Source organism: Miscanthus floridulus, chromosome 12 (assembly GCF_019320115.1).
Source record: "Miscanthus floridulus cultivar M001 chromosome 12, ASM1932011v1, whole genome shotgun sequence".
In the NCBI taxonomy this organism is placed as follows: Eukaryota; Viridiplantae; Streptophyta; class Magnoliopsida; order Poales; family Poaceae; genus Miscanthus; species Miscanthus floridulus.
The window spans coordinates 21,916,282-21,941,113 of NC_089591.1; positions in this window are offsets into that span (position 1 = coordinate 21,916,282).

The following is a 24,832-nucleotide window of genomic DNA, read 5'->3' on the forward strand; positions in this document are numbered from 1 at the left end:
ATGTAGAATGGTAGTACATGATGTACAAAATAATAAATTATGGAGAAAAAATCAGCGGTGAAGAAAATACGATCAACAGTCATTTGCAAATGAGCATGATGTGATAAAGCAGTTGGTGCTTTGTGAACATCAGTGTTAATATGAAGTTTGTGTTTATACTTAATATAAACCGCCCGACCAGTTAGTATGTAGCTGAGTCTCTAGCCCTAGCTAGCCCGTGAACCATAACGCAGGGCGCGGAGCCTGTGCACGTGTAGGAAGAACAAAGTGGCGCTAAGGAACCGCTACCGACCACCCATAATGCAGAGGGCAGATGCTCATGCATGTGTAGGGAGGAGCCGGAGACAGGGCCGTCTCTGGAGGCATCGAGCGTCAACATGACTGGTCGAGGATTTGCATTAAGTATAGATGTATGTTATATTTAAGATGGTATACATGGAAAAATGTTATTTGAAGAATAATCATGACGAGGATGTTGTGGAGAAACGTCGTAATGAAAATTGTGTTAAATATAAATATTGGAAGTTTACTTATCTTTGATAGAAATCTGGTCGGCGGTGATGAAGTCGTCCGGTCCTCGAGCTTTCCGACCTGTCGTCATGATGGTGGTCACGGTTGTCGTAGCCCCATTCTTCGCGGCGATCATCATTGCGACGTGGTTTGGTGATCGATGTGGTCGGAGCTCGGTGGAGCCGCTCAGGACGTGGTCGACGTGGTCCATGGTTGACGTGGTCGGAGCTCAGCGGAGCTACTCGGGACGTGGTCGACGTGGTCGAAGCTCGGTAGAGCTGCTCGGGACGTGGTCGACGTGGTCGGAGCTCGGCGGAGCCGTTTGGGAGGGCTCGCTAGTCGGCTCGCTTGATAGCTCAGCGTGGCTCGCTTGACGGCTCACCGTGGCTTGACGTGGCTCTCCGATGGCTCAGCGTGGCTCGCTCAGCGGCTCACCCGATAGGTCGGTTCATGGAGTCGCAAGCGGATGAGACAGATGGGCGTACGTGGTCGAAGCATGTCTGATCGGAGTTCTAGCAATGCCATGATGGTTGCGCAGCTCATGCATGAAGGCTAATTAATTAGGACGTGTATGCTTTGTAGATCGTCCAAAGGCCCTCGTATTTGGAGTAGGAGAAGCACGTGGAGTCCTTCAAGATTGTTGCTTATTTGCATGGCCGAGAAAGTCGTGTACACCTTGGACGGTTAGATCCTGTAGATGCGTATGTATGCGCTATTGATTGCTTCAAAGACACGTAATCACATGTTCATCTTCCTTGCTTGCCATTGGCTTGCATGTACACAGACTCATTGCCCTGCCTGATTGGTGCATGTGCGTATGTGTGCGCAAGTGGGCAAACGCTGCCAAAGCCTCGGCTCGGATCGCACGTCAGGAGCGTCGAGAACCGTGTCTGACCCCACCTTTGGATCGAGGTAACACTGTATCGGATCTATACGGTTCTTCTAACTCCATCGTGCATACGCCCAGCATATGTGAAACTGGGGGATCGTGATTGAGATCTCCAGACATTTGGTGTTGACATTGTTGCCATCGTTGAAACCGGGAAGGCGACACCTCGAGTCGAACCGAACGAGATGAATTCTTCAGCTGGAGCGATGGATGCTAGAGATGCAAAGCGAGGCCGCCGAACACTGGGGTTGTTGTTCTTTGCACCAAGTAGAATTGTGGGAACCCCATAGGTTGTTGTCGTCGTTGCCGCAAGATCTCGCCACGTTAAGCCGAGTTGCCAGTGCATGATGTTGATGAAGAAAATCGCCACTTGATTCACCGGAAGATTAGCACGCACAACCCCTAAAGGGGACCCCTACCTGGCGCGCCACTGTCGACGAAATATGGTCGGCAAGTCCACCGAGGGGGGTGCCCGTGGTGGTAGATTATCGGTAGATGGTGCGTGTAATCAGGAACCAGATGGTGACACAGGGCGCAGAGACAGCGATTTAGACAGGTTCGGGCCGTCTGGTCGATGTAATACCCTACGTCCTGTGTCTTTGGTGTATTGTATTGAGATGTAGATAGATTAACCTGTCCTCTAGGGGACCCTTGTCTCTCCTTATATACTCTGAAGAGACAAGGTTACAAGTAAAGTATCCAATTTGGTACTATTACAATATCTAGTACAACTTGTAATCTTGCTATGCACACCTTGATCTTACGGGCCGGGCCACCTCAGATGGTGCAGCCCATGTACCATCTTGTGGTACCCGGGGGTATATCCCCCACAGACTGCGATTAGGGAGGCTCATCCCATGTGGAGGATGCCAACCCTCGCTAACCTGCCTATGCTACAAGTGTTTTCTGATGAGGAAGATAAGGATGAAGATGAGGAGAAGGAAGAGAGCGAGGGTTCTGATGATGGCAAGGGAGATAACTGCAGTTCTTTTAGTGGAGATAGTGGGTTTGATGGTGTCAACGATGATGATGGAGATGATGAAGAGGCCGTGAGGATTGAAGATTCTGAAAATTTGTGTCGTTCTGATTCTACAGAGCCTGGGTTGTAGGGCGGAGGTGGCGATGAGGAGCGAGAGGTTGAGTGTAGCCTGGCAGAAGTTGGTGCGGTGTCTCACCATTGTCGCATGCATATTATGCACGTAGTGGCTTAAGGCATTTTGCCATTGCTTGTGGCACTGATGAGCCTGATATTGACTTGTTCAATAGCCCTGACCTATGTGGGTGTCACCTGATTGGGATAGAGGAGGAGCGCTGGTTTATGGGTGGCGTGTACCATCGGATTTGCATGTTGGAGGATGAGTTTTTGTTGGGAAATGAGTCAATTGACCATTTGACTGAGCATTTGGAGGTGATGGGAGTGTGGGCGATCATGCTAGCTCGGGCTACGCACTGGTGCCATGGTCATATTGAGACTAAGTTGTAGGAGCAAGTTGAGAAGCTCGACAAGTCAAAGAACGATTTGGAAATTCAGAACATGGAGATGAAGGCGCAGGTTGAGTGGCTTGAAGGGACCATCGTGAAAAATAAGAAAAAGATGGATGAGACGGAGGATGTGCTGAATCAGAATATCGACCTTTGATCTAAGTTGAAGGAGAAGCGAGAGAAGCTTGTGGATGTGGAAGAATCCCACAAGAAGGCTGAGGTGTTGGCTGCGTTGACTGCTTAGAAGCTTGAGGAGTCTCGCATTGCCTTACTTGCTTGCATGCGAGAGGCAAAATATACTCTAGACGTTATCTTTTCGAAGGCTGGATCAGAACCAAGTGAACAGCTGCTAGAGCCTGACCCTAAGGCTTTTTCGACCTGGCTTAAAGCAGAGATTAGGCAATTGGTTCCATTGCTGGATAATGTTTTGAACTTTGGAGCGTATGGCGCGACCCTTGTCGTCGCTCATTCTTTTCAAGTCACGGGCTGCGACCATCTCAAGAAGTTGGGGCATGTTAGCCATAACTTTCCTAGTGTTGAAGATGTGCGAGGGGCTACCGAGGATCGCTGTTGCAAGAACGTGGTTGCGCGATTTTTGAAGAAATTCTGGATGGATGGCGGGGGTCGAGCTCTTGCTTTTGGCAAGGCCAAGGCTTGTTTTTGCGATGTTGCTCACTTTTTCTTTATTCTATTTTATTTTGAAGTTTTTTATTTTTATTTATGTTTTTATTATATATATATTTTTGTCAGTTTAATGATCCTTGGGATTCTTTTCCAAGAGCGCTCGACACCAGCAAAGCGGGCACTTCTTCCACGAGCGCGAGGCCTGCAGTGTCTGCTGCTGGCGAAGCAACCATGAGCATGGTTGGAGTCGAGGCACCTTGCGACTGGAGATGGGTCGGGCCATGGTAGTGGCGATGCGCGACAAGGTGGATCGCTAACCGTCGATGCTATGGACGTTGACACTTCAGGGCAGGTTTGACGCGTGGGTGCACTGTAGACATTGAAGAATAACTTTGGGAGACATTTGTTGTGTTCCCCTATGGGGGTTAACTTTTGCTGGATGTTTAAGTGTTGCCTTCATCACATAGGTTCTTGTAGGGCCTGCGCGTGAGGTGTTGGATATTTTGCCCCTAATGATGAATCACCAGGATATATTTATCTTTGGTGCGTCTTGGGCGTGTGCGAAGTCCAAGTTTCCTTCGTTGCCATTTGATCATTTTTGGTGGGCGAAGGTAGGTTTGTACGACAAGAACCAAGAGGCGTGTAGGTTTTGGCAGAATGCTGATCTTACAGATCACTAGTCTGAGCGTTTACTTTTTGGTTCAGGGCCAATTTTGGGGGTGGCTGATGATATCGAAGATGAAGATGCTATAGACTATCTTTATGGGCAGGGATGTTTGAGTTTGGATGACGAGGGTATCTTGAGAGTGCTGAAGCCAGAACCTTGGAGCTTCATGAGCGTGACCATCATCGTATGTATCGTGCAAGTGTTTTGGAAGGCAGCCTTTGATTCCAGCGGCTCCCATTTTCTAGGGGCTGATTGTGGATAGTCGAGGGTTGGAGGTTAGTGAAGGTTTACAAGTCATGGTGGATTATGTACCTGAGCTTGTGGAGGTTGTATGTTGGCGATGCTTAACTTGAAATCCTACCACCAACATATAAACAAAAAAATAAGCAAACATAAAATACCAAAACTTAGAATTAGGGGGTTTTACTCACACTTTCCATGAGTTTTGGTACAAGCATGTTTTGTAGGTCACAAACATAAAATACATAGAGAAATTCACCGAAAGGCGGTTTTCGACACTGAATTGCGCAAAGGAATGACAAAGGCGCCTACCAACTCAACTTAAACAGAGCAAAGCACCACCGGGAAGTGATCTAGTTCTAGCCCAAAGCCTGCAACATGAAGGCGATGGCCAGAGGTGGTGGTCAAGGGGTGGACTGACCCTAGGGGGTGGGTGACCCCTCTAGGCGCCTCCCTGCCTCTTCTCGCTCTAGCGGTGGCATGCCATCATGATATGGCTATGAAGCTCATGTTTCACACCAATAATAGCTTGAAGCACCACCATCCTTCCTGTATAAATAGAGGGGTAGGGCTCTCCTCTACAAGACAAAAAAGAGAGCAAGGAAGAGAGGGAGAGTTTCATTTTTGCTTAGCTTTAGCTTGGATAAGGGTGGAATTAGTGAGAAAAGAGTTGGAGAAGTGTCGGGGCTGTCGGCAACCTCCCTTAGTGTACTCGCTAGACTTAGCGGAATCATGTCGGAGCTAGGTACTCCTTCGCTTGTACCTCTATGAGCAACTTACTACTTGAAGTAAGAAGTTCGTGTTTAACTTTGGCATTGATATACTAAGAAAGCCACCTTTGTTCATTATAAACTTGTGGGTTCATTGTCCGTCCTTGTGGTGGGCACTCTAGTAGAAGGGCCCTGATAGAAATGAACAACCCTTGCATGCACACTAGAGTAATAGTCAATAGCATAGGCGTGGTGTCTAGGCTAGAAGCTATCTTCGTTTACCTAGTTCCCCACAGTTGAGGGGTAGGAGGCAGGTGGTGATAGCCCTATCTGTCCCTCGTATTCCCCCACGTCTAGGTTCGACGTAGGCTACAGGCCGGCCTCGCCTGGCAGACCAGGTATGATCCGGTGCCCAAAATAAGTCTATAGTGTTAGAGTTATCTTTGCTTGGGATATTTATCTTTAGAAAAACCTCACTACCCAAGCTACCTTTCTCTTGTTTTCCTTTAGGCGAACTAGCTAAGAGACTCGCGCATCTGCTCCTTTGGGAAATACGATACCCTGAATATCTCTGGGTGAAGTGCTACAACGTTGTATTTGTGCGCTTGCGGATTCCTTTGCTTGCACTAAGAAACACCAACAAGCATTTCTAGCACCATTGATGGTGAACGGTTGTCGTTTTAGTCTCTGAACCTAGTCACCTGTGCATCTTTTATTTTACCTTTGTTTTTATTCTTCTCCAATGGAGCACAAAATAAATTCACCAACTTTGTGCTTAAAGCCAATCACAACTTCTAGCTTCGAACTCTGCCCTATCTTTATAGCCATGGTTCGGGAACAAACCTTCTTGGGGTTCGATTACAAAAATGCCTACCATCACCTAAGGTAGTTTGAGCAGCTTTGTGCTTGCCTGACCATTTTAGGCATGTCACAAGACACTTCGGTGGAAGTTGTTTCCCTTCTCACTTGATGAGAGGGCGAAACAATGGTAGACCCATAACATAGGGAAGGTAGCTGGCGATTGGGAAGAATTAAGGAATGGATTCTGTCTTGTGTTCTTCCCTATATCCCGAATTGCTGCCCTATGATAAGAGATCCTCAATTTACAACAAAAAGAGAAGGAAACCATAGAAGCAGCCTGGGATAGATTTTCAATCCTAACACGCTCTGGCCCAGACTTGTATATACCCAACCATGTGTTGTTACAACATTTTTGGTTAGGGCTTAGCAAGGAGTCTGCCCTACAACTTGACATAAATGTCGAAGGTTCATTCACACACAAAACCACTAAGGAAGGAGAAGCCCTCCTAGACCGCATTCTAGAAAACACTCCTCCCTTAGAACCCCTCCATGTAGAGGCTATGTTAAGTCATGAGGAACTCTCTTCAGCTGAGGCCGAACCTACACTCTCCATCCAAGAACTCTTACTCGAACCAGAAGATTCGGAGGAAGGTCTCCAACCTTCATACCTTCCACCTTTTGAGGATGACCTTTTTGAAGACATTAGAAATACCACAAATTCGTTATGTCAAAGGAGGCCACTAGTTCCTGTCACTCTATTAGACCCGGTAGATGAGGAATTCCTAAGAAACTCTATCAAGGAATTGACCACCATTATGAACAATGAATGGGTTGAAGAATTAGAACTCTCTTCTGAAGAAATTCAGATCCACACCCCTTCTTCAAGCATTCAATGCAGAATCAGTAGAACCATGGTAGATGTGCTTTACAATCCAATAGTTGGGGCAAATCTTATGTCTAAATCTTTTGCAAGTACCTATTTAGGTGACGAACCCTTCGCTCCAACTAATAGATCCCTTAGGATTGCTCTGCGTACCAATTTGAAGGGACTTGGGCTCCTACACAACGTAACAATACATCATGATAAAGTCAAAATGGCGCTCGATTTCCATGTCTCAGACATGGAAGATTTCAACATCATGATAGGGCACCCCCTAAAAAACTTTTCGCTAACCCACCTAAAATGGGGGAGCTAGATGTAAAGCTAGGGAGAAACACTTTTACAATTGCTATCACTCGAGCTAAAAACTCGATGGCAGACACTCCCCGACCATGAACTGCCCAAGGAGGTCATGTCGGTCTCACCATTTGAATCTCTTGAGTCATCCTTTGAAAAAAGATGCCAAACTCTTTATAGAAGAAGAGGACGACCTAGACAAAACCATTGATCTTCCTCTATAACACCCAGTTTTAAGAACAAAACCAGATACACACCATATTGAGCCCAGGAAGTCAAATCTCATATATAGCTACAAATAAGGGTAATATCAAAAGACAATGCTTAAATACATAGCATATTAGTATAAAGATTATAACCTCAGAGTATAGACAGTGGAAAGACAACTCTAATCTTTAGGCGAAGACTCCAAATGCACAGGGACAACTGACTGGTTGATCATAAGCCTAATTCCTCCAAACTCTAGCAATCTGGTACCCATCCAGGATTTTTATCCAAATAATTGAAAAAATAAAGCAAGCATAAGTACATGTCGTACTCAACAAATATAACATGGGGTTCACGAGGTTCAAAAGACTGACACTAGTTTAACTATGATTAGCTTTTAATGAGTCATCTTTTAGCAATTGGGTGGCAACAAGTTCATCACAAGCCCATAAACACATGATCAGGTAAACATGAATAATGAATAGCATAAACAGTAATCATTAATGAGTATCTTTATCATTAGTATCATCAGTGTCCATCATCTATTCCATAAATGTTCCAAGGCTGCTCGTGACCATGAGGACAACTGATATACCAGTTTTACACTCTACAGAGGTTGTACACTTTCACTAAGAGTCATGATTTACCCTTTCGCCCAAGGTGATCAGCCTCCTAACCCACTACCAAGGAAGGTCGGTAGGGTTCACTATGAAGCCTTTCAAAGGTTTGTCTAACAAGTTAGGGCCATTAGATTCACTCGACAAACATATATAGAGCCCCCAGTTCCTGATGGCACAATGACACGCAACCTATACTCAAGGGGACATAGGCCTGCACTATACCTGATTCATTAAGCCATTCTTACGCCAATTAAGGTAACCACTAATAAGCTAGAAAAGGTCCTCATACTGAGCTAAAGCAAGAGCCATGTAGCCCTCATAGATGTACTATAAGTCCTGGATGATCACTTATAGATAAGTCCTTAGGGAGAGGAATCTAGAGCACCATAAAATAGCCCAATGCTCTAGCCCCTTGTTCCATGTTGCTAAAAAGCATCTTTTGATGTTTATTGCATAATCCATTAGTCAAGTTACAAGATGATGGTTGTAGTTGAGCACTAGCATCATACTACCCAATATTCACTCCAAGATCTTAAGGGGATAAGTCTGATGCTTTGTACCCATCATATCCCTATTGACCCTACAAGCACACCATCACACGAACCCAACGCAGGCTCAATAACATGATGCAAGAAGTCGTGAAGAAGGAAGTCCTAAAACTTCTTCATGCCTGGGATTATCTATCCCGTAACTCATAGCGACTGGGTCAGCCCCGTCCAGGTGTTGCCCAAGAAAGGGGGCATGATGGTCGTAGAAAACAATAAGAATGAATAAATCCCACAACAAACCATCATAGGGTGGAGGATGTGTATAGACTACCAAAAACTCAGCGCACTCATCAAGAAAAACCACTTCCCACTGCCCTTCATTGATGAAATGTTAGAGCAGTTGGTGAAGCACTCCTTTTATTTTCTCGATGGGTATTTGGGGTATCACCAAATTCCTATCCCCCTGATGATCAAAGCAACACTACTTTTACATGCCCATATGGAACATATACATATAGACAAATGTCTTTTGGGCTGTGTAATGCACCCGCCTCTTTTCAAAGGTGCATGATGTCAATTTTCTCAAACATGATAGAAAAAATTATGGAGGTTTTCATGGATGATTTTTTAGTCTATGGAAAAACTTTTGATCATTGTCTAAAAAATTTAGACAAATCTTGCAACGATGCCAGGAAAAAGATTTAGTGTTTAATTGGGAAAATGTCATTTTATGGTTCGAGAGGGCATCGTTCTTGGACACTTAGTGTCTGTGATTGGGATTGAAGTTGACAAAGCAAAAATTCAAGTTATAGAACAGCTACCACCCCCTGTGAACATAAAAGGAATCTGCAGGTTTTTAGGACACATAGTTTTTAATAAATCATTTATTAAGGACTTCTCGCAAATGTCTAGGCCCTTAATGAACCTACTAGCTAAGGATGTACCTTTTGTGTTCACTAATGAGTGCCTAAATGCTTTCCAAACACTCAAGAAAGCACTCATCTCAGCACCCATCATCCAACCACCCGATTGGTCACTACCATTTGAAATAATGTGTGATGCTAGTGATTATGCTGTTGGTGCAGTCCGTGGCCATCCAGAAGATAAAAAAGCATCATGCAATTGCCTATGCTAGCAAAACACTGACTAGGAGCACAACTTAATTATGCCACCACGGAAAAAAGAACTTGTAGTTGTTTTTGTAATTGATAAATTTAGATCTTACTTAGTGCGAGCAACAATAATTGTTTACACCGATCATGCTGCACTAAAATATTTGCTGTGAGGGTATGGCCCCCGGTACCCACAAGACATGACATGGGCTATGCCCAAAGGTGGCCTAGCCCATAAGATCAAGGCTTGCCCTAGACGATATATCGAATTTGACACACAATCAATATAAAATAACAGAACACAGGATGTAGGGTGTTATGTCAACCTAATGGCCTGAACCTATATAAATCTTGTGTCTTATGTCTCTATTACCATTTGGTTCATATCACGCACACCTCGACCAATTCATCTACTACTATGGGTATACCCCTCGGTAGACTGCTGACCAGATTTTGTCGATAGTGGCATGCCAGGTAGGGGGTGTGCATGCTGATCCCATAGAAAACTAGATGGCGTACCTCAAGGTCAACATCATCCATGACAAATTGGCATCTGCCGGCAGTGGCGCTCGATGTACCGATCAGCAACACGACGCCCAAAAGAACTACGTCTCTATGTCTCCATGCCTCGGTGGCAACGAGCAACGCCCCTTGCACCGATGTACTAGCGGTGGTGGATGTCGCTGAGTCTGTATGCTGATGCCCCCTCCACACTGACAATATCATCATTGGCTCGATCTCATGTTGACACAAGATGCAGTCATCAGGCCTTGGCGGCGGCACCTACTAATGCAGCTCACACCATTGACTCATCATTGTTGATTCATCGGTCCCATGGCATCCTTTGTCAGTCGCATCGTGCTATCAACATCGTTGGCTCTATTTTCTTCATCATCAAGTTCATATATTTTATTTTTAAATCATGTACTACCCGTCCTACATATTTGTATTACAGGATCATCATCTGGGTGGTTGCACCATCTGGCTTTTGGATTTCTCTGCTGATTGACTAGTCGGACCACTAGGTTCATGACTTCATCGCCGACCAGTTGGTCAGACCGTTCGGCATTCACTACTACTCGGTGCTCACTTCATCGCCGACTGGTTGGTTGGGCTGCTCGGTGCTTGATTCTTTGCCAACCAACTGGTCATATTGTCTATTGCTTCATCGTCAGTTATGCTGGGGGCTTGCTAACTAAGCTAGGACTTCATCTGCCGATTTGCTTGTTGGCTTACTATGTTTTGCCGACGTTGCATATCATGTGTGATATCAAGGTTTTACATGCTATCTAGATCAAGGTGCTGATTTTGGGTGGCATGTCAGGGGCTTTGATAAGTATATCTATCACAGAAATCTAGTGCTAAGCACTCTCTATTTTCTCCACGGTAAGTGCTAAGCACTCTCCAATTTTCTCCAATGGTAAAGTGCTAAGCACTCTTTTTTTTCTCCATTTTTAAGTGCTCAGCACTCCAAATTTTACTCCAATGTCCAGTGCTCAACACAGGGATTTTGTCCTTTTCATTTGTTTCTTTGATCCTGCTACAAGATGCTGCTCTATCTTAAAGTAGGCTCGAGGACTAAGTGTGTACACTTCACCTAGCAGTGAGTGTACTATTTTTCCTCTTACTGGTCTTCAGCTAAGTTAGGGGTTGGCTGTGTGCTCGGCTAAGCTAGGACTCAGTTATTCTGATTAATTGATCGTTGTACTTCTTTGATCCTGACACCAGGTGCATTCTTCACCTACTGTTAGGCTTAGGGACTACAATGTATACATTACACCTTGTGGTGCATGTATCAATACTAACATCCTCTTTGACTAAGTCATGGATGATGATCATCTAACTTCGCCAACAAAGATTAAGTGTGTACACTTCACTGTAAGGTTGATGTCTCCATCAAGCTCCACCGTTGTTTTCTCCGCCGATCAACTGGTCAGGCCACTATGTTCATGACCTTCGTCGCCAACTAGCTGGTTGAACTATTCGGCGCTCACTTCTACTTGGCGCTCACTTCACCGTCGACCAGTTGGTTGGGCTGCTCGGTGCTTGATTCTTCACCAACCAACTAGTTGGATTGTTCATCGCTTCATCGCCAGCTATGCTAGGGACTCCTCAGTGTTTGGATTGTTCTTCGCTTCATTGCTAGCTAAGCTGGGGACTCAGCATTTAGATTCTTCATGCAAGAGTCGCTAGCTAAGTTGGGGACTCCATTGGTGGTCGGATCTTGCTATGTCACATCAGTGTGCAATCAACTTGCTTCATGCTGTTCGAATCAGGGTGCTGATCTTGGGTAGCATGTCTGGGGTCTTGATACACACATGACTAATGATGTTGGCAAGCTTTCAAACTTTTTTTCTTTGATGCTGGTACAAGATTCATTCTTCATCTTCTAGTAGGCTTGAGGACTAAGTGGATACACTTCACCTGGCGGTGAATGTAGTGCCTTTTTTCCTGATTTACACTCCGATGTCGCAAACGGAGTCTAAGTGGCTACACTTCACCTAAGGTGGAGAATTTTTAATTTTTTAAACTTGAGCCCCTTATATCCTTCTAGCAAGCCTTACTTGGCTAAAGTTCAAGATCTGCGTACCAGTTAAACTGGTCGGCTTCGACTTTCACCTCCTAGGTCACCAGTTAAACTAATCGACTTCGACTTCCACTGCTTGGATCACCAGTTAAACTAGTCGGCTTCACGTCAAACTGCTTGAACTTCTTCAAGATAGCATTGCCCAATGGATACAAGGTGCTTGGGGACTAGCTGTGGGGGTATAGCACCCGGTACCCACAAGACAAGACATGGGTCACGCCCCAAAGGTGGCCCAGCCCACAAGATCAAGGCATGCACCGCAAGACAACATGAAGATGTGATTTATTGTATAATACCAAATAGGATATTTTCTTTGTAACCCTACCCCTCCAGAGTATATAAGGAGAGGTAGGGGTCCCCAAGACAATATATCAAATTTGATACATAGTCAATACAAAATAACATAACATAGGATGTAGGGTGTTACGTCAAGCTGATGGCCTGAACTTGATAAATCTTGTGTCCTGTGTCTCTGTTACCGTCTAGTTCGTATCTCGCGCACCTCGACCAATTCATCTAGTACCGTGGGTATACCCCTCGATAGACTACTGACTAGATTTTATCGATAGTGGCACGCCAGGTAGGGGGTGTGCGTGTTGATCCCATGGCGAACCAGATGTCTGTGAGGGGGATTGAAGTTGACAAAGCAAAAATTGAAGTTATAGAATAGCTACCACCCCCTATGAATATAAAAGGAATCCGTAGCTTTTTAGGACACGTAGGTTTTTACAGATGATTTATTAAGGACTTCTCACAAATGTCTGGGCCCTTAATGAACCTGCTAGCTAAGGATGTACTTTTTGTGTTCACTAATGAGTGCTTAAGTGCTTTCCAAACACTCATGAAAGCACTCATCTCAGCACCCATCATACAAACACCATGATTGGTCGCTGCCATTTGAAATAATGTGTGATGCTAGTGATTATGCCATTGGTGCGGTACGTGGCCAAACCAAAGATAAAAAGCATCATGCAATTGCCTATGCTAGCAAAACACTGCACAGGAGCACAACTTAATTATGCCACCATGGAAAAAGAACTTCTTGCAGTTGTTTTTGCAATCGATAAATTTAGATCTTACTTAGTGCGAGCAAAAATAATTGTTTACACTGATCATGCTGCACTTAAATATTTGCTCACTAAGAAAGATGCAAAACCATGCCTCATAAGATGGATTCTTCTACTCCAAGAGTTTGACATAGAAATGAAAGATAAAAAGGGAGTAGAGAATACTATTGTAGATCATCTATTGTGTATGCCAGCCACTAACATGCAGGAACTACTAATCAATGACTTCCTACATGATGACATGCTGCTAAGGTTGACGGATTCAAACCCGTGGTATGCACAAACATTATCAATTTCATGGTTTTAGGGTACGTACCACCGGGTGAGAATAGGAAGATGCTACAAACTGAAAGCAGACGTCACCTTTGGGATGACCCATACCTCTATAGGATATGTGCTAATGGCATGTTAAGAAGGTGCATGCCTATGGCAGAGGGGATACAAATCATCAAAAATTGCCATGTAGCTCTATATAGAGGCCACTATAGACATTCAACACTCAAGCAAAAATCTGGTAGTGTAGATTCCTCTAGCCAACGATGTACAAAAGACACCAAAGAATTCATCCAAAGGTGTTGAAAATGCCAGTTGCAAGGTGGCATCATGTCTCGCAATGCAATGCCCCTCAACTACAACCTTCGAATAGAAATATTTGATGTGTGAGCCATTGACTTCATGGGGCCATTCCAAAAGTCCCAAGATTGCGAGTACATCCTCATCGTCGTCGACTACATATCAAAATGGGTGGAAGCTTTGCCATGCAGAGCTGCCAACGCCAAGAGTGCCAGGAGAATGTTTCATGAAGTGATCTTCCCTCACTTTGGAACATCGAGAATGGTAATAAGCGATAGGGGTCGCACTTCATCGATAAGATCTTCAGAGCCTTCCTAAGGGAACTTGGAGCCAAGCACAACATAGTCAATGACATGGGAAAGGGATGGAAGAACAAGCTTCCTGATGCACTCTGGGGATATAGGACAGCTTATAAAATCCCCATTGGCATGTCGTTGTTCCAGCTCATTTATCAAATGAGCTGCTACTTACCAGTTGAGCTTGAGCACCAAGCTCACTGAGTAATCAAGGACTAGACCATGGATGTAAGGCTAGATGGCAAGAACCGACAAAAGCAAATCTCTAAGCTAGAAGAATGGAATGAGAAAGCCTACCACAGTGCCAGACTTTACAAAGAAAGAACCAAGAGATGGCAACCACTAAATCCAATAGAAATAATTCAAGGAGGGAGATAAGGTCTTACTATTCAACTCCCGAGTAAAGCTCTTCAGTAAAGGTAAGCTACGTAGCAAATGGGAAGGACCATTCACCGTCGTCAACTCGTCAATGCATGGCATGATCACCATTCAAGACAATGATGGTAATACTTTTAAAGTTAATGGTCAAAGATTGAAAGTTTTCTTAGAACCTTCTCATGATATAAATCAAGAAATTGATGAAATAAACTTAGTCTCTTTTGATGAATTCATTGCAAATCTATGAAAATTCAAATATCTCTAACATGTTCTTGCATTGAACAATGTTACTCACATACACTTCTCATTCACAATCATACACTATGTGAAAATAATACTTTGCTCATGTCTTATTTAAGAAAACAACATATAAAATTATCAAATATGTTTAAAACTTGAGGATAAAAATAGAACACCATAGGGATCAAATATTCATACATGTACGAATGTCTAGAAGTAAGCGTGGTTAGGGCAGTGCTCCTCAGGGGGCAGGCGACACCTAGGAGCAGCCGCCCCCCTCTTAGCTCCTCTCACACGCTTGTCTGCTGGGATAGCTTCTTATGACTGAGTACATTGTGATCATATAGGGTTTAGCATGAAATATCTTTCCCTCATGCTGTACCTTAGCCTATAAAAAGGACCCTACAACCTCCTCCTAGTCCACACCAAAGGCATTCCTTCCCTTTGCACTTAGCATTGATCCAAAGCATCCTAGTAAAACATGGCCAATAGCGAGCTCACTCTGTACATTGGCTCCAACTCCACCTTTAACCTAGGGGAGATTCCATAGCCCATCAACCAACACCTCAAAACACCTATGTGAGAGAGGAAGCACGTGTTCTTACAATGGCTCCACTTGTTGTCATCCCTCCACTCCGTAGCGGGGCAAGTAGCGGTATGAGCATGTAGGTAGGTGCCCCCATCAAGGTGAGCTTCAGGGGCTGACAATCTCAACTGCAAGACTTCATAAAGTGCTTCAAAAAGCATTCAGTGTAATGCCTTCGGGTAGCATCATTTATAGCTATAGCTACACTATAGTGGGGGTTCAAAAGCCTGATGGCGGATATGGAAAGGGGCTAATGCACAAACTAGGGAGAGGCAAGGGGCCAGCAAGCCCCCATCCAAAAATCTATCTTGAAAGAGACAACTAGCTCCTCAACTCAGCCCCTCAGGTTTAAGAGAACCACTAAGCCGCATGTCAGGTGTTTTGAGTAAACACCAATGAGTAAATTTGTATTATTGCGCATTGGACCCGAATGGTGTGCTAAAAGATACAAGGTTTATACTGGTTGGGGCAGAATGTCCCTACATCTAGTTTGTGGCTACTACTCATGTTATTAAGACTAAAAGGTTCATAGTAGGGGTTATAAATGGGCGAGAGAGGGACAGGTCATAAGTCTCTAATGGAAAGGTTGAAAGGATGCTAAGAGATTGGTTGCTGCTCAGCTGTGTGTTAGGTGATGCATGGTGTGTTCTATTGATCAGTCTCCCCCTTAAGGGGGTGCCCTGCCTTCCCTTATATAGACCAAGGCGAAGCAAGGATTACAAATAGGAGAAAGAAGAAAAACCAGAGGCTAGGGAGGTCCTTCAAAGATGTTGGGTCTTCCTTTTCCTCTGAGCGAGCCCCGCTGACACTGGTAGATGGTGCTAGGGCTAGCTCCATGCTAGATGCATGCCCACTGATGATGCCATGTTTAGGCTTTGTCAGCAAGTGGTCACAGTCCCATCCTGCCCTGGCGGGTGGCATGACGAACCAGGGTGCTGAACCATGACCCTACGGAGAGCAGATGATACAGTGACCGCACATCCATTACTATAGATAACATGAGTTTTATCCTGGACCAGTAGCGGTTGTCGTATGCTTCCATCAGGATCCGCACCTAAGGGCAAATGGCAGCGCCCACAACACTATAAGAAAAATGTTGGTGCCTATAATATTGTTCAGGCTCTGACATGCCTAGAACGGCTTAAAGCATACGTCCTATCATATCCTGATGATACTTTCGTATAGGCGTGTCGGGTATGGTCCTCGGTATTTGGTTGACTTGAGCGCCCTGCCATATCTATGCTCGTAGTTATGAAGGGGCAGTGCATGGACGTTGGGTGAGGCAGAGCTAGCCCTTGGACATCGGGCGAGGTGGAGCCAGCCCTCGGAAATTGGGCATGGTAGAGCCAACCTCCGAACATTGGGCGAGGCAGAGTCTTCCCTCAGACATCGGGCGAGGCAGAGCCAGCCCTCAAAAGTCAGGCGAGGCCGAGCTAGCCCCTAGACATCGTGCGAGGTGGAGTCACCCCTCGAATGACGGGCGAGGAGGAGCTAGTCCCTAGACATCGGGCAAGGCACAACTAGCCTCTAAACATCGAGCGAGGCGGGGTCTTCCCTCAGAGGTTGAGCAAGGTAGAGCTAGCCCTCAAGGATCGATCGAGATGGAGTCTGCCCTTAGATGTTAGGTGAGGTGGAGCCTACCCTCTAGGGTCGGGTGAGACAAAGTCTGCCCTCAGACGTCGAGCGAGGCAGAGCATGTCCTTGGGGGTCGAGCGAGACAGAGTCTGCCCTCAAATGGAGGCGAGGTAGAGCCTGCCCGTAGGTGTCGGGGGAGACGAAGTCTACCCTCAGACATCGAGCAAGGTGAAGCCAGCCCTCAGGGGTCAGGGCGAGATGGAGTCTACCCTCAGACATTGGGTGAAGAGGAGCAAGCCCTTAGGAGCCAGCTCAAGGCGAGGCCCATGGTCTTGGTCGATGGATGAGGAGTGACCCGACGAGCGGTGTAGTCATGCTGTCAATCATGTGGATGAATCAATGTTGATGGCCATTAGCTCCTTCCTCTTCGGGTACCCTATTATTGGTCCCCGATAGTAGCCCCTGAGCCCTCGAGGCAATTCGAGTAGAATTGCCTAGGGGATTTTTTGATTTGCCGGTGGGAGCGCGCGAGTGCACCCAGTGGGTGTAACCCCTGAACCTACAGAGGAGTAGGATACTTCTTCAGAGGGTTTTCTGAATGACAGGGTTTTGAGAGCCTTGGCCCTCTATCATTGTCCACGGTGTGCCCTAAAGATGGTGATTTCTTCTATGTCAAGGCTAGACCCTTTACAGGTATGGTAGTGAGGTTTGATGGTTGTTTAGCCAGATAGCTCATTGGGATCCTAGCATCCCATTAGCAGGGATCTGGCTAGGCTGAGATTCGATCATGGGCTGAGACACCCATGAAGCTCATGCACCTGAGTTTTGGCCACTCGAGGGCCCATCCTTTGTTGTAAGGGTGCCTTGGGATGACCATCGAAACCATTGGTGGGCCAGCCCTTGAACTTTCTAGGCCCAAGCAGGCCGGAGGAACAATTTTTGACCCATATCCCTTTTGCTAGTAAAGAGTCCTAGTCTGCCCGAGGAGGCAAAATGTTTGGCGTGCCTTCTGAGGCAAAGGATAGAGATTGCGGGCGCATATCACACGACGTGACATGGTGGTGAATTGTGGTAGGCACAGAGATACAGGTGGACAGGTTGCTTTCCTCGCATCTGTCACCCCTATAAAACCAAAGGTTTCACCCCTAGGGTTTCATACTATGCCTCCTTGCCTTTGCATCTACAACCTCCGTCGCCAATTGCCTAAGCTTCCCGCATCCGCGTTTCAGCTATCGTGGAATTCGCATCCACCACTCCAATCCTCCAATGGGTCCATGGTGCCGCTCATATATCACCCTCTAGCGCCTAGAGGGCTTTATTTGGCATGGTCTGGTTTGCGCATGGACCGCCCCCGAGGAGTGGTGACTACCCAGTGATGAGGACGCGCAGTCACCGCCTGATGGCTACGTCGTGTCCTTTGCTCACTTCATGAGTGTGGATTTGTCAACCCCCACCCACAAGTTTCTTCGGGGATTGCTGCACTACTACAAGTTAGAGCTGCAGCATCTTAACCCTAATGAAATCCAACACATTGCAGCAGTTCATCACCCTGTGTGAGGGGTTCCTAGGGATTAGTCCCTACTTTGACCTATGGCGGTACTTCTTTGCCATCACCCTCCTAAAGAAGCAGGAGAAGAAGCAGAAGTTGAACGTGCTGATGGGATGTGCTGGCATTTAGCTTCACAACAACCATGTCAATGAGTATCCACTGATGCATATGTCGACCTCCAACAAGGGGTGGCATTTGCATTGGTTCTACTTCAAGAACAACGCAGCCACCCCCTTACTAGAGTTCATCGGGCACCTCATCGAAGAGGTCCTAGAATCATGGAGGAGGTGGGGAGTCTAGGAGAAAGACAAGAAGAAAATCTAGGACCATCTTGCCACCATTCGAAATTCTAAAGGAGAGCGGCGTGAAGGGGTCAGGGATCATTGGAGCCTACCACACATGGAGGGTGGCGCTGCTGATGAGGCGTGTGCTTCCCCTGCACATGATGGCATCTAGGGAGTCACTCGATGGGATGGTGCTCGCCGAGGGAGCACTCTCCCCCTCCGAAGTGGCATAGCGCATCAAGGACACGATGGAGCCTCCATGGGATGATGCCAGCGCTATCCTTGATTTTGTATATCCGGTGCCAAGGCATCCCCCAATGCGGCTAGAACTGGGGTACATTATCTTCGTAAGTTTTATTTCCACATGCCTCCTTTTTAATTGAACTCCCAACCTCTTGACGCTGATATTGAGATAGGGGGACCAGCTGAAGAAACTCATCCTTACGGATCTTTTAGCTCCAACACTGAAGGACCTAGCCATGATGGTGGCCAACCACACCATGGCTGAGTGGTAGTGGTAGGCGAAGGAGGACAAGAGGAGAAGAAGCAGTAGAAGTTGTGTGCACAGGAGCATGGGGAGGAAACCGACAGTGACGATGATGATGATGAGGAAGAATAAGATAAGGTAGTTGCCGACACCGAGTGGCATGAACTAGAGAGTGAGGATATGCTGATAGGTATCCACTCATCCATGCAGGGACCCTTTCCGTTCCACGCAAGGGAAGGTGCGGCCATGAGGCTAGAAGAGGCGGGTCGGACCGTCGACCCGCCCTTAGAACCATCAGGGGCGGGCAGATCTAACATTGTGCCCAAGGTGCCAGTAGAGGGGAGCGGCCCCGCTGCCATGCCTTAGGAGTCAGCGGGGGCAGGTGGATCTGCCGCTTGTGCCTGAGGTGCTAGCGCAGGAGGGGGATCTGTCGCCATGCCCGAGGCACCTAAGGTGCTGAGTGCAAGGGAGGTGAGCCCCTTGGCCTAGGAGTAGGGGACAGGCACAAAATGGCCCCATCCTGAGGAGGTGAAGCAGGGACCTAGGGGTTCGTCCCCCAAACATATCCTTCGCCCGAAAGCGCTGATGTAAGCCATTGACTCTTCTATTTTCTCTATTTTTCTCTGGTTTCAGCATGACTGTCGCCCTTTGTTTCTCACAATGTCCTAAGATGGGGTACTTCTTTGGTGCTGGTGCCCAAGAAGTGCGTCGTCATTCAGGTGAGACGGCGGCTATCGCCCGATGTCGCTCTCAGTATCAGGTGGAACTAGAGCTAGCGTCACAACCTCATCAGCCAGTCAGGCACCACCCACGGTGGTGCTCAAGCCCTCGGTGGGTCAAGCGGACACTAGGGCTATAGGAGTGCCCTCAGAGGTTGTCGAGCAACCGACAATGGAGGTGATTCCGCTATCGACGTCGGAGCGGATGGAGCTATCGCTCATGCTTATGGCTCCGACTATGGTGCGTGCGAGGCCACCGATTGAGGCCCTGCCAACACAAGTGGAGGTGGCCATGACCATGGTAAGCCAAGCACAGCCGTATGTAGCCATAGCGGTGCCTAAGGATGCGGCACCATCCATGCCACCGGTGGCCCAGGTGACGGTGCCCGACATGGGCCGGATGGAGGGGGACATGGCTGAAGGGTCCTTGGGCATCATGGCTATGGTCCCTTGGCATTAATGTTAGGGGGCAGCCACTCGCCCATGCGGGGTGAGTCGCTGCTCTAGTGGATGGATCCACGAGACCCGATGTCAATACTCTTCTCACTTGACGATGCTACAGAGAGCATAGAGCGGGAGAGTCTCAACGAGGGCATCTTGGCCATGTTGGAAGCTCAGAACCGGGCCTAAGGCACCCTATGCGACATCATCATTCCTACTGGCTAGGTATTCACTCTATCTCTCCTCTTGCTTTCTTCTTTCTTATTGTATTTTTGTGTTTTGACATTGATCTTCTCTCAGTCCCTTATTGCTCATAGCCGGGAGAAATCTCGGTTCCTTCATGAGCAGAAGGAGAAATGGGACCACCTCAATGAAGAGGCCCAGCTGCGTGGGGATGTAAGCGCCTAGCTTGTTGTTGCCCAATAGAGGGTGGCCGAGCTGACTCCCCTAGCTGAGGAGGCAGCTGGTCTCCAGCAATGGGAGGCCAAGGCCCGTCGGGACATGGAGGATGTTGAGAAGGCATTCTAGGATATGTCGGCGAGGGCATGGTAGGATGAGGAGGAGAATGCCAGAGTCTAGAAGGAGTGGGATGAGCTGCTCTAGAGGGGTGCCGAGGCCCGCTGAGGCCTGCTAGCAGATCCTTGACCTCCTGGCTGAGGTGGAGAAGGAGGGGGAGCTCAAGTTGGGAGCCGAGGAGAGGTCCATGGCCCTATAGCAGAGGGTGAACCTGGATGTCGAGGCGGTTGCTCAGCTACATAGGGAGCGAGACGAGCTGCACTAGACTGCAAAGAGGCTCCGCTCGGAGCACGGCGTGGCCCACGGAGGGTGTGACCAGGCCATCCGAGAGTGTGATGAGGCGCAGCAGAGGATTGGCTCCCTATAGGCCGATCTCAGAACCATGGTAGCCCGAAGGCTAGAGGCCGAGGGCATCTCCATCAGGGGTAGCCACGGAGCTTGCTGAGGCATGGAGGGGCCTTCAGGTTGAGAGCGATGAGCACAATATCCTATGCGCTACCCCTAGGGTGGTCCTTGATGACCTAGAGGTGGCACGGTTAGAGGGAACTAGCTCGCTTACGGCCCGTGCCATAGATATCACGGCGCGGGTGCGCCAGCTCGAGAGGGAAGCTCTTCACTCCGAGATCACCCAAGCCTTTGCCATCGCTCGCTCCCAGTATGCCGATAGTATTGACTTAGAGACAATGAGCCTTGGCTTCGTGCCTGGCTATGAAGCCTCCGAGATAGATGAAATAGAGATAGCTATAGCTCCTCTCACGCGGGACCTAGCGAATAGAGTCAAAGACATAGTTCTCCCCTGGAGGGGATAGTTAGTCAATTAGGTTGGGTGAATTCGGATGAACGTCTTTGTACTCTATGGACAATTGCTGATCCTTATGCATTATAAGAACAAATTCATAACTTTGTTATTTTGTTTTGTTTGATTGAATTTGTTTCCTTCCCTTTTTGTATGCGAAAAGAGAAGGCTCGCATATTCTGACCCTTCCATTCATTAAGACCATAGGGCCCGAGGTGTAAGGGGAGAACATCGATCCCGCTAGTGAGCAAAAACACCATAGCTGTCAAGGCATAGGTGTTTTGTAGTCTATCCAGACATGATCAATTATTTGTTTCCACAAACCTTGCCACTAGGCTTAGCGTAAAGAAGAGGTCTGACGCAATGACTGTTTTAGAAAAAGTATACTTATTCCTTTATCAGCCCTCGACTGAGATCTGACCCCTTGCCATTGCTAGGGTCGGATGTCGCTAAAAATCGAGGGGAGGATAGCAAAACTTAGGAGAATGCATCTCTTGTATTTGCACATACCCTCTCCCTAGGATCTTAGCTATCATTTTGCGACCATGAGTTAGGTCTCCTTGGAAGTCCAACCTTCCTCAAGCCCCCACGTGTGGTAGGGATTCGGCCAACTGTCGGTTCACTATCGGATTGAGTTAACATTACTTGCCTCGGTGGCTCGAGTGATGTGCTCGATGAGCTCGCTAATGGGCGTGTTCAAATGGAATCCATTTCCATCGCTTGTGATAGGGTCGGCAAAGCCCTCGTGTGGCATTCCATTGCTCCTTAACCCACCTTCCAACAGATTACCCCTTAATGGGGATTCTATGGGCTTGGCTAGAGGCTAGGATCGAATGACAAGGTTGAGATGACATTGTCCGCTTCTAAGCGGGATAGGCTCAGGCCACTAAGGCTCATCTGCATTTTCCTCCTGGCTCTTTCTTCGACACGAGGCAGCCTCGGGCCCTCCAGCCTTTGACCCTTGGTCTTTTGATCTAGGATTGGGTGGCTCAAGCCCCCAAGCCCCATGGGGTTCGGTAGGGGTCGTCTATGATTTATGCGTCACCCCATCCTCGGTTTCCGCAACTGGAGGGGCTAAGCTAACAACACTTGCCTCGACAGCTCGACTATCATGCCCGACTAGATCACTAACATGCATGCTTGAGTGGAATCCGGGTCCATCATCCATTGACGGGGTCGGTAGAGACCTCATGTGGCATTCCACTACTTTTTAACCCACCTCCTGGTAGAGGCTCGAGCCATTCGATAGGCTCAGGTGGCCTGTTGGCCTCTTCTCAATGGAGATTTTGTGGGCTTGGCTCGAGGTTAGAATCAAACGAGAAAGGTTGAGGTATCCCTGTCCGCTTCTAAGCAGGGTTGGGCAAGGCCACTGGGGCTCATCTTGGTTTTTCACCCCTGGCTCTATTTGATAAGAGGTGGCCTTGAGCCCTTCGTGAGATGGCCTTCGAACCTCGGTCAGTTTCCGCTCATATCGAATGAGACGACTACCATTTCGTGACATGACATGAAGCGTTGCGATGCAGCAATCGCATATGCGATGCTTGGATGTATGAGATAAGTGCTTGAATGATTATATAAAGAAATAGTGGGGGTCAGTAATGTTACCTTGATGGCACAATTGACGGGTTCTAGGAGTTCTTACTGGATATGTCCGTGTGGTGGTCCGGGTTTGATGTTTGTGATGGAACTAGTGTAACCTGCATGAGCCTCCCACTCTTCCATATCTTTCATTCAGTAATGGCCCAAGCCATCCGATCGATTTGGGTGACCTAATAGCCTCTCCTTGATGGAGATTCTATAGGTAGGCCTCTCCAAGTCCTTCCCGAGAAGGTGGAGGTTAAGGTTTGGAGTGCGGAGACAAGGACTCTGATCATGCTGGTGGACCAAAATACTATAGCCACTATGGTGTATTATCCTAGCGGTCCGACTAGGCCTACTCAAAGCTTGCACCTGCACACCGTGCCTCTAGTTTTTTAAATGTAAGGAGGGGCCGAGCAAAGAGAATGTCTAGCGAATAGACACCCTTGCTAGCCCCCGAGCAAATTCCAACCCCCTGCTGTCGCTGGGATCAGAGGCTTGGTAATGGAATTAATATGTAAAGTAAGCAAGTGAGGATGCTTATCTTTCAGCAGCGGTGTTGAGCCATCTGATCGACCTAGGCACTAGTTTTACCTCAATGGTAAGAGTGATGGGTTTAGAAAGCCTCCCCCTGATATGAGCGTGACCCTGCTTGCTCCTTATCCATTTCTCGTTAGTGGCCAGGCCGTATGATCGACTCGCATTACCTGTTGGGACAAGATTTCCCTATGAAAATAGAGGATGAGGACATTGTGCACAAGAATTTAGTTAGGTAAACAAACCAAAGCATCAAATTTGTGCAAAAATGGGTGAGCTCTTCGTCATAGCAAACGGTTTTTTAGCTCTTCTCCCTCTTTTTGTAAAAGAAGTTTTAGTGTATTCTGACCCTTCCCATAGTTGAGGTCATAAAGGCTGGGAGTGTGGGTGAGCTAGCTCTGATCATGCTGGTGAGCAAAGGTAGCATCACCACTAGGGCTTAGGTTTCTCGTAGTCCACCTAGTTTTACTCAGAGCTTGTTCCCGAAAACCTAGCTCCTAGGACTTAACGTAAAGAGGGCAGGCACAGAGAATTTTTGTAGGATAAATGTATTTATATCAACCCCCAAGTGAGGTCCAACCCCCTGGTGTTTACTTGGATCAGATGTCATGAAGGATCAGGGAGTTTTGATAACGAAACTGATAAGTAAAAAGTGTGCATTTATTAGGGGTAAAAGCGACGTAGCTGCTCGATGTTCCAGGCATTGGAGAAGACCTTTGCCATCAATGGTTTTTAGCTTGTAGGCGCCGGGCCAGAGTAACTCCGTGATGATGTATAGTCCCTCCCATGGCGGGGAGAGCTTGTGGCGATCCTTGTTGCTCTGGACAAGGTGGATGACTAGGTCCTCGACGTTAAAGGCCTGACCCTGCACTCGTCGGCTATGGTACCATCGCAACGCCTGCTGGTATTTGGCCGAGCGAAGGAGGGAGACGTCATGCGCTTCATCCAGCTAGTCCATGGCATCCTCATGGGATGCCTCAGCTCCCTATTCGTCATATGCTCTGATCCTTGGCGCTCCATAGTCGAGGTTGGTTGGGAGGACGACCTTCGAACAATAGACCATGAAGAAGGGTGTGTAGCTGGTGGCTTGACTGGG